This window comes from Suricata suricatta, chromosome 11 (assembly GCF_006229205.1).
Source record: "Suricata suricatta isolate VVHF042 chromosome 11, meerkat_22Aug2017_6uvM2_HiC, whole genome shotgun sequence".
Lineage (NCBI taxonomy): Eukaryota > Metazoa > Chordata > Mammalia > Carnivora > Herpestidae > Suricata > Suricata suricatta.
Genome location: NC_043710.1, coordinates 35,342,730 through 35,355,305, shown reverse-complemented (window position 1 = coordinate 35,355,305; position 12,576 = coordinate 35,342,730). Strand labels below are relative to the sequence as shown.

The following is a 12,576-nucleotide window of genomic DNA, read 5'->3' as shown; positions in this document are numbered from 1 at the left end:
ATTAGATTCTCCCTATTAATTTGGTGTGCTGCAAAGCATGAAATTGAAGAGATTTAGGGAGAAAAGGCACCATTTCAGAATTCCCCTTGAGTGATAAGGCTTCTGGTTACCCATTGAGGCTAAGTTTTTCTCCTTTTTGAACTGACTTATCTAGTGATTTCTTCATCCAACAAGGAAAATGGATATGCCAAAAAAGATCCTGGGTGATGTCAGGGACTTACTGAAGGCAGGTGTCAGTTTACCAAGGTAGCATATTCCTGTACGATTTCCAACTAGTAGTCTCTAGACCTCTTTTTTTATTTTTTTTGCCACTAGACTTTTGAGCCACAAATCCAATACTAATCATTGGACATCACTCAGTGATCTATTTTCAGCCAATATATCTTTATGGGTTGTCAAAAAGTATTGTAACATTTTGGTGCTCCTGATCCTTGAGATCTTCAACTTTGGCTCAATTTATAAAACTCTCAATAAGCCAATGTCTAAATTACCTATATTCTCACAAATAGGCTAGTCCCTGGAAATAGCAAGAAAGAAACCAGTAGAACATTTAATCTAGTAATTTTATCTGCACTGAAGTCCCTCCCTATTAAGTTAGTCGATATGATGTCACAAAGGACAAAGAAATGTTCCTCAATTAAGGCCTGTGACAGTTATAGGCTGGAACGTGGGTACTATCCGAGGATAACAGAGCTCCTCACCACCTAACTATTGACTTCAAAGGAGAGGTTTAAGGGTAAGGAAATCAAGAGCCCAATTCTATCTAAGAGCTTTTGTCCCTCAGAAAACTTATTCAAATATATTGCATTAATGTAATCTCAATTTAATAAATATGCATAAAATGTGATGAATACTTTGATGGTGTAAATGTGCAAGATTCTTGTTTTCTAAGATAATTTACTTTCTACTTTTTGATTATCCTGAATTCATCCTAAAACATGGCTCATCTTTCCTATGATGATTTATTCAAAACAAATACAAGAAGTTTGGTGGTAACCATCACTAAAGTTACATCTCTGATATTAAAAACAGAAAAAAAGGGTGCCTGGGTGGCTCAGTAGGTTAACCATCTGCCTTAGGCTGACCTCATGATCTCACAGTTGGTGAGTTCAAGCCCCATAATCAGGCTCCCTACTGTCAGTGCAGAGCCCACTTCAAATGTCTCTCTCTTTCTCTGTCCTTCCCCTGATCGCCTGCATACTCTTTCTCTTAAAAATAAATAAACATTTAAACAAGCAAGCAAGCAAACAAAACATCCAAAGACAGAAACACACAAAACACCTCTCTTTTCATTGTTTGATTCTATTTAAGCAAGATGCAGAAAGTTGATACTTCAAAGAGAATTAAGTAAACTACATTATAATTTTCTGCAGTGCTTTAAAAACAGCATTAAGTCAAAGGCTATAAGATAGTCAACATTTTCCTTAACTTACACAAGCATATAAATAATGCTTTCAATAAATCTTTATGTTCTCCGTTATTAGAAGTTACATATTTTATAATAGAAGTCCAACTTGTCTTATCTTTCTGCAAATACCACTTTTCCAGAATATCAAGCCGTTTTTCATTAAGCAAAATTGACTATTGGAATTAGTTTTGGGGCACCTGGGTGGCTTATTTGGTTGAGTGTCCAACTTTAGTTCTCAGGTCATGATCCCACGGTTCATGGGTTTGAGCCCCATGTTGGGCTCTGTGATGACAGCTCAGAGCCTGGAGCCTGCTTCAGATTCTCTGTCTCAGTCTCTGTCTCTCTTTCTCTCTGCCTCTTCCCCATTTGCGCTCTGTCTCTCAAAAATAAATAAACATTTAAAAAGTTTTTAAAAATACTGTAATTATTTTTATGCAGTGAAAGAAATAATTTCTGAGATTTATTTTGCCAGGAGTAAGAAATATATAAAATGCATCCAATATGATAAGTATGTATTTTAGTACATATTACCGAGTCGTCAAGTTTAATATTTAATTATTATCATGAAACTAATTTAACCATGTAAATATGAGTCAGACATAGAGTATAGCATATATTTGGAGAGATAGGAATTCTGTGAAGCTTAGGTTTGTTTTATGGTCTTTTTTTGATATTAAAACTCACTAAATCTTAGTTTCTTCTTCCTATGATTCTCAATTAGAAAATAAAAAATGAAGGAAATATTTTCATAGCACCTGCTATTTTTAATGTGTAAATGATGAATAAAATAATCATATAATTAAATTAACATATTTCCAAGAATTGTGTGGGAAATTTTGTGGATAAGAAAATGACAATATAGTGGAGATTTTAAAAATGGATTTGGGGCATCTGGGTAGCTCAGTCTGTTAAGTGTCCAATTATGGCTCAGGTCATGATCTCGGGGTTTGCATGTATAGCCCTGCAGTGGGCTCTCTGCTATCAGCAAGGAGCCTACTTTAATCCTTTGTTCCCCTCTCTTTCTGCTTCTCTCCTGCTTGTGTTCTGTCTCTCAAAAATAAATACATTTTAAAAATGTATTTATCTATTTGCATGTAGAGGAAATAACTTTTATAGACACTAGGAACTTATTGTGAGGTAGATTTCTACTGGATTGGCAATAGGGAGCCAAATATAATCAAAAGTAAAGAGATCAAGATTGTTTTGCTTAATAGTCTAAGAAGATATTTTCAAAACAATATATTTCAAGGGTCAAAATTAGTTCAAAATGATTGATAAGTATCATTAAAATATACTCCCTTAAGAACAATCTTTCAGGCACCTGGGTGGCTTAGTGGGTTAACCGTCTGACTTTGGCTCAAGTCATGATCTCAGTTTGTGGGTTTGGGCCCTGTGTTGGGCTCTGTGCTGACAGCTCGGATTCTGAAGCCTGCTTCAGATTTTGTGTCTGCCTCTCTCTGTCTCTCCCCCACTCACGCTCTCTCTCTCCCTTTCTCAAAAATAAATAAACATTAAAAAAAATAAAAAAGAACAATCTTTAGGAGAAAATTATCTATTTTTTCTGTTTTCAATGGAAAATAATATTGCTTAATTTCAATTTATAAGAAATTGACAGGGCATAGTTACATCCATTGTCCCACCGATTTTACTGGTTTTGTTAGTATATGGAGGGTTTGTGACAGACTGTGCCATAAACTGAATTGTATCTTTCCCAAATTCAAATGTGGAAGCCATAACCTGTAATGTGATGGCGTTTGGAGATGGGGCCTTTGGGAGGTAATTAGGTTTGTATAGGATGAGGGTGGAGGCCTCATAATGGAATCAGTACCCTTGTAAGAATAGACACTGTCTCCTCTCTCCTGCCATGTGAGAACACAGAGGGAAAGTGATCATCTGTATCTAAGCTACGAAGAGATCTCTCAACAGAATCCAACCATGCTGGCATCCCAGTCTCAGACTTTCAGCTTCCAGAGCTGTGAGGAAACAAATTTCTGTTGTTTAAGCCACTCAGTTAACGGTATTTCATTATAGCAGCCCAAATTGACTAAAATAGATTACCTGTGAAGAAAAAGTGTTATCCCATTGAGTTTCATGGACAACAAAAACACATTTACTAAAGGATTTCTCTATCTGAACAGAAAGAATATTTCCAGTAATGTACCCTGCAGTGGGGCAGAATCTCCAGGATAATCAGGGCTGGTTCATTGTAACCTATCAGCTAATCTATCCTGCAGAAAGTCATAGCATGCCTTGTAGACTATGGTGCAGATAATACTGTGGTGGTTTCCAAAAAGTCTGTAAAAGCTAGAAAATGCTAGCTGATTTCCTGTTCAGACTTTTCCAAATCATAATAATAATGACAATGAATTTTTTTACAGATTATTTTGCTCGAAAATATTTCACTTGATTCTGGGCTGGGCAGGGCAAGTATTATTTCTGCCATTTTAAAGATGAAAAAACTAAACATCCGGAGATTTCAGAGGCGACCTTTATCATAACCTGGTGTCGAATACTGTGTTCCCTCTGCATGCCCTATACTTATAGTTGGTTTATTCAGTTCCACTAATCTTTGCCTAGTCACGATTTGTTATCACGTTGTTTAATTATGGAGGATTTATGTTTTAATAGCCATAGGACTACTGACCCACTGTAGTTTTCATTTTCAATGTCTTTCTGGGTATTAATTTTTAAAATATTATTTAAATATTAATTTTTCATATAATATTACTATCAGCCTAATATCATTAAAAGCACTTTTTTTTTGGGAGAGGAGGAGGTCATATTAAGTTTATAAACTGATTTAACAGCAGTTGATATATGTATCACGTTGAATCTACCTGAGAACAAAGAGTGCTTTTCCACTTGTTCACATCTACTTTCTTTCTTTTACACGTGCTTTAAGCTTTTCTTCATAATAAATTTTGCATATTAGTTTTAAGTTTATCTCTACCCATTTTACTTTCTTTTTGGCTATCGTATATGGAATTGTCTCTACTATTAGACCATATAAATTGTTGTTGGGGCTTATGAAAGTAAATGATTTCTATATGCTAATATCCTGCAACCTTGTAAGTTATTTTGTTTGATTTACTTTTTTCATTACAAGACTGTAATGATTTCCAGACATACTACAATAATATCTAGAAAGATTGTTTTGCTTCTCTTTCTCAATTATATCTTTGATGACTTTTGTTTCATTCCATTTACTTCTCCATCTGTCATAATGTTCAATTATATAAGGGAGATAGTAACAAATCATCTGCCTCCTGTATGGTTCAGTAAAATGTCCATTTTGTTTCTCATTGAGTAGGATAGCCACATGTAGCTCAAAGGTGTACTTATCTGTCTTTGCATTAAAACAATGCTGACTAATTCCATTTTCTTGTCTTTTTTCATCAGAAATAGGTGTTGAATCATACTAAAGTCTTTTTAGCACGGGTGGAGATAGTTATATAATTTTTACCCCTAGAGTTACTAACAAAGTGATTTATATTATAGGTTTCATTATGAAAATATTGTAATCCTTGAGATAAATTTGACCTGATATTGGCATATAATTATTTTTAATGTGGGTTTGGATTGTGATTGCTAAAATTTTATTTAAATTTTGCTCATTGATATTTGTAAGTAATATCACTTATAATCTTTTGTAGTACATTTATCAAGTTTAGGTATCAATGATACACTTGCTTCCCCAAATAAGAATTTTTCCTTCTTTTCCTATGCTCTGAAATAATTCTTCTAACTTTAGACAATCTTATATTTAAAGATTTGGCAGAATTTGCTTTTAAGCTATTGGGCATAAATATTTGGGGGTTGCTCTTTGATAACATTGTCTATTTCTTCTGTAGATATCAATTTGCTTAGACTTTCTATCTGTAATGGTTTAACTTTGATATTGGGTTTAAAAATGATATTTTGCTAGAAAATTCTTATTTCGTCTTGGCCTTTATGAAGGATTATAAAATAGATTCTTAAATCTTAAAATTCTTTTGTATCAATTGTTATCTCCTCTTATAATTTCTTATTTGCATATTTTTCCTTCCCTCTATTTTCTTGATTAAGTTAGCTAGTAGCTTCATTCTATTCTCTTTTCACATAAAAGGGTTTTATTTATGAGCTAGGGATACTTTGCATTTTCTACTTAATTAATCCATTTTTCTTTTTATTATTTCCTTTCTTGTCTCTTTTGAATGCACTCAACTTATTGAATAATAAAAGAGAAACTGCTCTACACTTAATTAAATTCACACAACTGTTTATATGGATACATTTGCTCTTATAAAATCTTTTTTTTTCTTTCCTATTTGAAAGTAACTAATATACTTGGTTCCTTTAGTTTTAAACATATCAATGTGTAGTTCTTATTAACCAAATGTTTTCTTTCATTTCTACAGGGCAATTCTCAAAATCAAGAACTTTAGCACGATACAATACTTTGGTTTTAATATATAATCCAAAGATCATATTCAGATTTCTTCACTAACACAAGTAATGTTTCTTGTTTTTGTTTTTGTTTTCTTTCATGACAGAATCCTATCCAATATCATACATGATGTTTAACTGCCATATATTTTTGATTTCCATTGATCTGAAAAGGTCTTTAGCTTTTCTTTATCTTTCTTTACATTGATACATTTGTCTTATGTTTCCTCTTAATTAGATTTAAGTGATGCATTTTTGTAGATAATACTACAGAAATAATTTATTGATAATGTTTGATCCCTTGGTCATAATGGTATCTGTTAGAATTTTTCACTGCAAATTACTTTTTCCCTTTGTTACTTAAAAGTAATCTCTGAGGGAAATTTTGACAATATGCAAATGTTTCAATATCTTATAATTATTTTTGATGATTAAATTGACCTATATTTGGTCTTTATGAATCCCTTTAAGCTCAAACTTTTATTAATCTGATATATCCTCATTGCTTGTTGAGTACTTCCTGATTATTTATGTAAGAAGAGATTTCAGGCTCATATATATTTTTTCACCGATACCTTTACTAGAAGGAATCCTAGTTCTTTTTTGGTTTTCAGTTTTGTTTTGTTTTGTTTTTTATTTAGAGTGCACGCACACAAGTGGGAGGTAGAGAGAATATCATAAGCAGACTTCATGCACAGCACGGAGCCCAGCAGATGGCTTGACCCCACAACTATGAGATCTGGATCAGAGCTAAAATCAAGAATGGGACACTTAACCTACTGAGCCAGCCAGGCGCCCCAGAGTCCTAGCTCTTTTTAGTGAAGAATGGGGTTTAAAAACAGAGATATGAGCCATAAGTGTGCTTACCGCTACTGGGCTATCATTGTTTCTGGGCTTTCTCACTGGACACATTGAGGAAACTATACACACACACACACACACACACACATATATTCCATGTACATATGTAGTTATCCACGTCTATTTGCATGTATATACAGACTTGTCTCATATTAATATCTGTATTTTATGTCAATACATATCTAGATATTAAGTATTCTGAGCTCATACTTATATCTCCATCTTGAATCAGCAACACAGAGTGCAGTCTAATCTTCCTCCTGATAGTTGTCACTCTCTTCAACAATGAGGAAATTCTCTCTCATTATCCCCGATACACTTTCTCATTTCCAAAAGACATTTCCAGTGTTATTCTTTCTGTAAATGTGAGTTTCTATCAGTTGACACCACTTTTCAGAACATTTCCTTTAGGATATCCTTTAGGACATTCTGATGGAGAGTTCTTTTTTATGCTCCAATTTCTCTCTTCTTCCAGGGCTCTCATATCTTTGATCATTACCAGACCTTATTTCACAGAAGGCTGACAAAAAATCCTAGATTTTAATATGATTTTCGTAAAAAGTGTGGGAAAGTTTTGCAGTTTTTATTATGTCATCTTTTGTGAACATGAATTCTCATGATCATCACTATTTCAGCTTTCAGGGAAATCAAATGCTAAAACATCAATCTACTTGTCATAAGTATCTGGAAATGATCTACATAATGACTTTATAGTAATCAAGACTATTATTACTTTGTGTAGTTAACCTTGTTGGGGAAGGAACTAATTTTACTACCACTCTGATCCCCCACTGTGCCTAGCTCAGAGAACAGCCACTCAAAAATCTTCTGATGATTGCTTATATGTCCCCCTACTGATCTCCATTTAATTCTCCATCTCCCCAGAGCCTATTTCAATCCTTTATTAGACAAGGTCCACAGAGTAGAGAAACAATATAGTGTAATATGTGTGTTTACACCAATAGCTTCCTGTTTAAAATATGTATCTTGCAGGCAACATTGTAATAGCAAAAAAATCGAAGGGAGAAATTGGGTACTAATTCTATCTCCATAACAAGTCATCTTTCTTATTCTCCCATTGCCTCCGAGCCCCTATTGACAGGCTCTACAATTTTGCATACCTAAAAACAAGTTGGTTAAAATTTTATATTCAGCATGGTTATATTTTTAATAAGATATATCTGAATGTCTATGACTACAAGCTAAGCCCTGCAAATTTATAGGGAACTTAGATCAACCCATAAGCACATTGAAATGGCTGTGGGACACAGGTTATTTAAAGACTAAAAAATATATTGTGAAAAATACTGGATTTTTCTGTAACAAGTAATTCTCCTTAAAATTGAGGCTATGGAAATATGTATGCTAATATATTTTATTCATTTATACATTTAGAGCAATTTGGAGAATATGGAGCTCACTGATGGAGGAGAAATGACTTTGTAAACCTGGGTTGAAAATATTTTGAATCTGGCAATTGGCTAGAAAGAAGTTGAAAAACTAAAGCAAGATAGCAAAATGAGTTACATATGGTATTGTCATTCTACTTTGTTGATCATTATTGATTCTCCTTTCTCAAAAAAGATGATTTGGATCTCAATTGCCACAACTTAAAGTGAGGAATATAGGCAAGATAAATAATATCAAAGTTCTTTTTCAATTTAACATTGTAGATTATACTGTAATACTTGCCTCAAAAAATGTGGCCTACCGGAATAGATAGTTGAAATCAAATCTCAAGTAATCCAGAGTTTTATTTGGCAGTTCATCTGGTGGGATAAAGCCTAAGTGCTTTCCACGTTAAAACCTAATCTAATTATTATGTACAGAAACCATACACAAAGAACTATATTATTTGCATTCCATCTTAATATGTAGCACAAGTGTTCACTATGTAAATGTACTAGATTTAACACTGATTCTACTATGAAGTCTCCTTCATGTGCTTATTATGTCTTTTTATATGCATCTGCTTCCTGAATTTTTAATGGGAAGATAGTGGCATTTGAGTTGAAGGTTTGGAAACACAAATTACTTTTGAAGTCTCTGTTACTATTGAAGAAGGGTATTTCCAATTAATAAAATATTTATGTCTTCAGGAATCAAAAATCAGGATTCCGTGTGACACATGCCAAATGCTTCCCTCCTCGAGCTTTAGGATTGTTTACCTGCACATGCAGAATGCAAAAATGACACTTAGGCAAACATTCATGGCTAAAATTGAGCACACACTAAAGGTCATGTATTGTGTTAAGTAATTTTCATATATAACAGTCTGAAAAATTTGCACTGCTCTTATTTACAGATTAGAAAACAGGAAGCTAGTTGGATTTTAAAAAATGATCTAAACTCACATCTAGGAAGTGAGTGATAGATCTGAGCTTTACACATCTGTCTGAATGCAAAACCTATACTATTTTAACATCTAGTTAAAATTGGAACTTTTTCTATTATTAACAGTGGAGGCTATACTGGGGTGATGTACCATCCAAACCTTTCTAATTCATAGTAGAATGAATTACTCATGCACACACAGCACTATAGATAAGGTTAATTTTGATCTGTTACTAAATTCAAGTCATTAACTTTCAATGACGGGAAAATCTTCTTCCTTCAAAAGCACTATTATTTAGTTATTGTTCATGATCTTATATCACCATATAAACATTTTAGAGTTTATAAAACATTATTATATAAATTGTCTGATTTGAGCAACATAACAATCCTGTGACATAGACAAATGATTAGGACCATTATTTGAAGTAGAGTCTCAGAGAGGCAGAATCGAGGGCTTCTAGGTTTTCTGGAAACTAATATGATGTTTTTTCAATTGTATCACACTTATTTTTTTCTATATATAATATATATGTATAATATATAATTAGTGATTCATCACTTACATATTACATCCAGTACTCATCCAAACAAGTGTCCTCCTTAATGTCCATCACCCATTTAGCCCATACTCCCCACCTACCTCCTCTCCAGCAACTTATTTAAGAGTCACTTATGGTTTGCCTTGCTCTCTGTATCTGATTTTAGTTTTTCTTCCCTTATGTTCATCCGTTTTGTTTCTTAAATTCATATTTGAATGAAATCACATAATAATATCTTTCTCTGGCTTATTTTGCTTAGCATAATACACTCTAATTCCATCCATGTTGTTGCAGATGGCAAGATTTCATTCATTTTCATTGCCAAGTAGTATTCCAGTGTGTGTGTGTGTGACATCTTCTTTATCTATTTATTAGTCGATGGACATTTGGATTCTTTCCATAACTGGGCTTTTGTTGATAGTGCTGCTGTAAACATTGGGGTGCATGTGCCTGTTCGAGTTAGCATTTTTGCATCCTTTGGATAAATACCTAGTAGCGCAATTGCTGGGTTGTAGGATGGTTCTATTTTTAACTTTTTACTTTCCAGAGTGGCTGTACGAGTTTGCATTCCAACCACCATTGAAAGTGGGCTGCCCTTTCTCTGCATCCTCATCCACATCTATTGCTTCCTGAGCCATCCTGACAGGTGTGAGGTGGTATCTCAGTGTGGTTTTGATTTGTATTTCCCCGGTGCTGAGTGACGTTGAGCACCTTTCACATGTCTATTAGCCATCTGGATGTCTTCTTTGGAAAAGTGTCTATTCATGTCTTCTGCCTATTTCTTCACTGAATTATTTGTTTTTTGGATGATGAGTTTGATCGGTTCTTTATAAATTTAGATACTGCCCCTTTATCTGATGTGTCATTTGCAAATATCTTCTCCCATTCTGTCAATTGCCTTTTAGTTTTGTTGATTGTTTCCTTTGCTGTGCGGAAGTGTTTTATCTTTATGAGGTCCCAATAGTTCATTCTGCTTTTTGTTTCCTTTGGCTCCAGAGACGTGCCTCATAAGAAGGTTTTTTTTGGCTAAGATCAAAGATGTTACTGCCTGTTTTCTCCTGTAGGGTTTTGATGGTTCCCTGTTTTGCATTGAGGTCTTTCATCCATTTTGAATTTGTTCTTGTGTATGGTGTAACAAACTGGTCCAGGTTCATCCTTCTGCATGTTGCTGTCCAGTTTTCCCAAAACCATTTGCTGAAGAGACTGTCTTTTTTTTTCATTGGATATTCTTTCTTGCTTTGTCAAAGATTAGTTAGCCCCATACATTTGTGGGTCTATTTCTGGGTTCTCTACTCTGTTCCATTGCTCTTGGTGTCTTGATGATTATAGCTTTGTAATAGAGCTTGAAGTCCGGGACTGTTGCTTCCAGCTTTGATTCTGTTTTTCAACATTACTTTGGTTATGTGGGGTCTTCTCTCTGGTTCCATAGAAATTTTTGAATTGTTTGTTCTATCTCTGTGAAGAAAGATCTGGGACAATGAGAATAAAAGGGAACTTAGTTTCTTTTAGAATCCTCCAGGATAAGGATATTTGAGAATGCAAGCAGAGACAGTCAGTGAGGACAGTGTTGTGGTATGTGACAGAGGCTCAGCAGACAAGCTCCACAGTCTCCTGGCTGGACGGTACAAAGGACTAACACGTCCCAGTAATAAACTCATACTGTACTACATGGGAAAAACTGTGGGTTCCCAGAAATATAGGGATTCTCAGGAGACCAAAGCCCATCATTTATTCAGGAAGGAGCTGTGAGTAATAGTATGGATGGCATAAAATTACCCACACTATCCACCATTTAATTCAACTGGCAAGTGATGTATTACTAAAGCAGCAAATTCCCCTGAATTGATGGTATTAATCAATGATGTTAATGAACAGAGAATGGAGAATTCCAAAACACCTGACTTAGAATGTTAGTTCTGTGTGGAACTCTGGTTAATCTCTCGGATGACTTCTCTCTCTCTCTCTCTTTTTTTTTTTAACTCTGAATCTTAATAATCTAATCTATAAATTTAAGATAGTGCCTTTAACATAATAATGACATTAAGATAATTACATAAAATAGCAAACATTTCACATCCACTTCGTCAGAGCATGTAACAGTAGTTAGTACTCAGTACTTGTTGTCTTGTTTTCTTTCTGCTTTCTTAACTTATTTCTCTAACACTTGATTTCCCCAATGAAGCACCTTATAGTGTTTTCATTTGTGGTGTTTATATTTAAATCACCATCTTTAGTACGTAATAGAACAAAATGTTTATATATTTATAACTCTAAAAATAAACAAAAAGGTGAAACAAGGTTTGATAAATGAATTTAAATTCAGATAGCTGACTTTCAATTTTTCATCACATGCCAGCACAAATGCAAATGAAAATATAACCATTGTTACATAGTTATTTTTGAAATTTTTACAAATCAACAGCCAGCTATTAAAAATATCATTCATTTAGACAGGGTTGTAATAAGGATTATATTTTGAAGTATTAATGTTTATAATACACTGAAACAAATAGGTCACAGCTGCTTTGGGACATTTACATAAAATATATGTAGGAATAACCTATTCAACTTTAGATTTTTAGAATGAAACTGAAAATGAAGAAAGAGAGAAAAACAAAGTAATTAATACTATTATATCCATAACAAAATGTTTATAGCACAGAATATTATATCCTCTATTATATTCTCTTATTATATTACTTTAACCACAAATATTCTATTAACGTGGCTAATAATACAGAGATATTATTCACGATGAATGTAGAGTTTTAAGATAGGGTTTCCTATCTTAAACTTTCTTGTTGAAAGTCACGCCAATAATAATCTATGGATTTCAGAATCAAAGCCAAATCTTTCTAAATCTAAAACCTATTTTCTTTTTAATATACAATAAGACTCAAGATACTACTACTGACTCTCCTATATAACATGTCTGACACACACACAAGAATCATAAGCAATTAAAAGCAAAAACAAAAAATCAATGAGGGGGTCAACAAAGAAATC

General features: G+C 33.7%; 1 long non-coding RNA gene across 1 annotated transcript in view; it reads left to right on the top strand.

Moving 5' to 3' along the window:
• The first annotated feature begins 651 nt into the window (after nt 1–651).
• The window catches only part of LOC115306047, a 20,399-nt gene continuing 8,474 nt past the window's right edge, over nt 652–12,576 (top strand). Inside the window, exon 1 of the long non-coding RNA XR_003915152.1 lies at nt 652–736. This is a non-coding gene — a long non-coding RNA (uncharacterized LOC115306047). The remainder of the gene's footprint in view (nt 737–12,576) is intronic.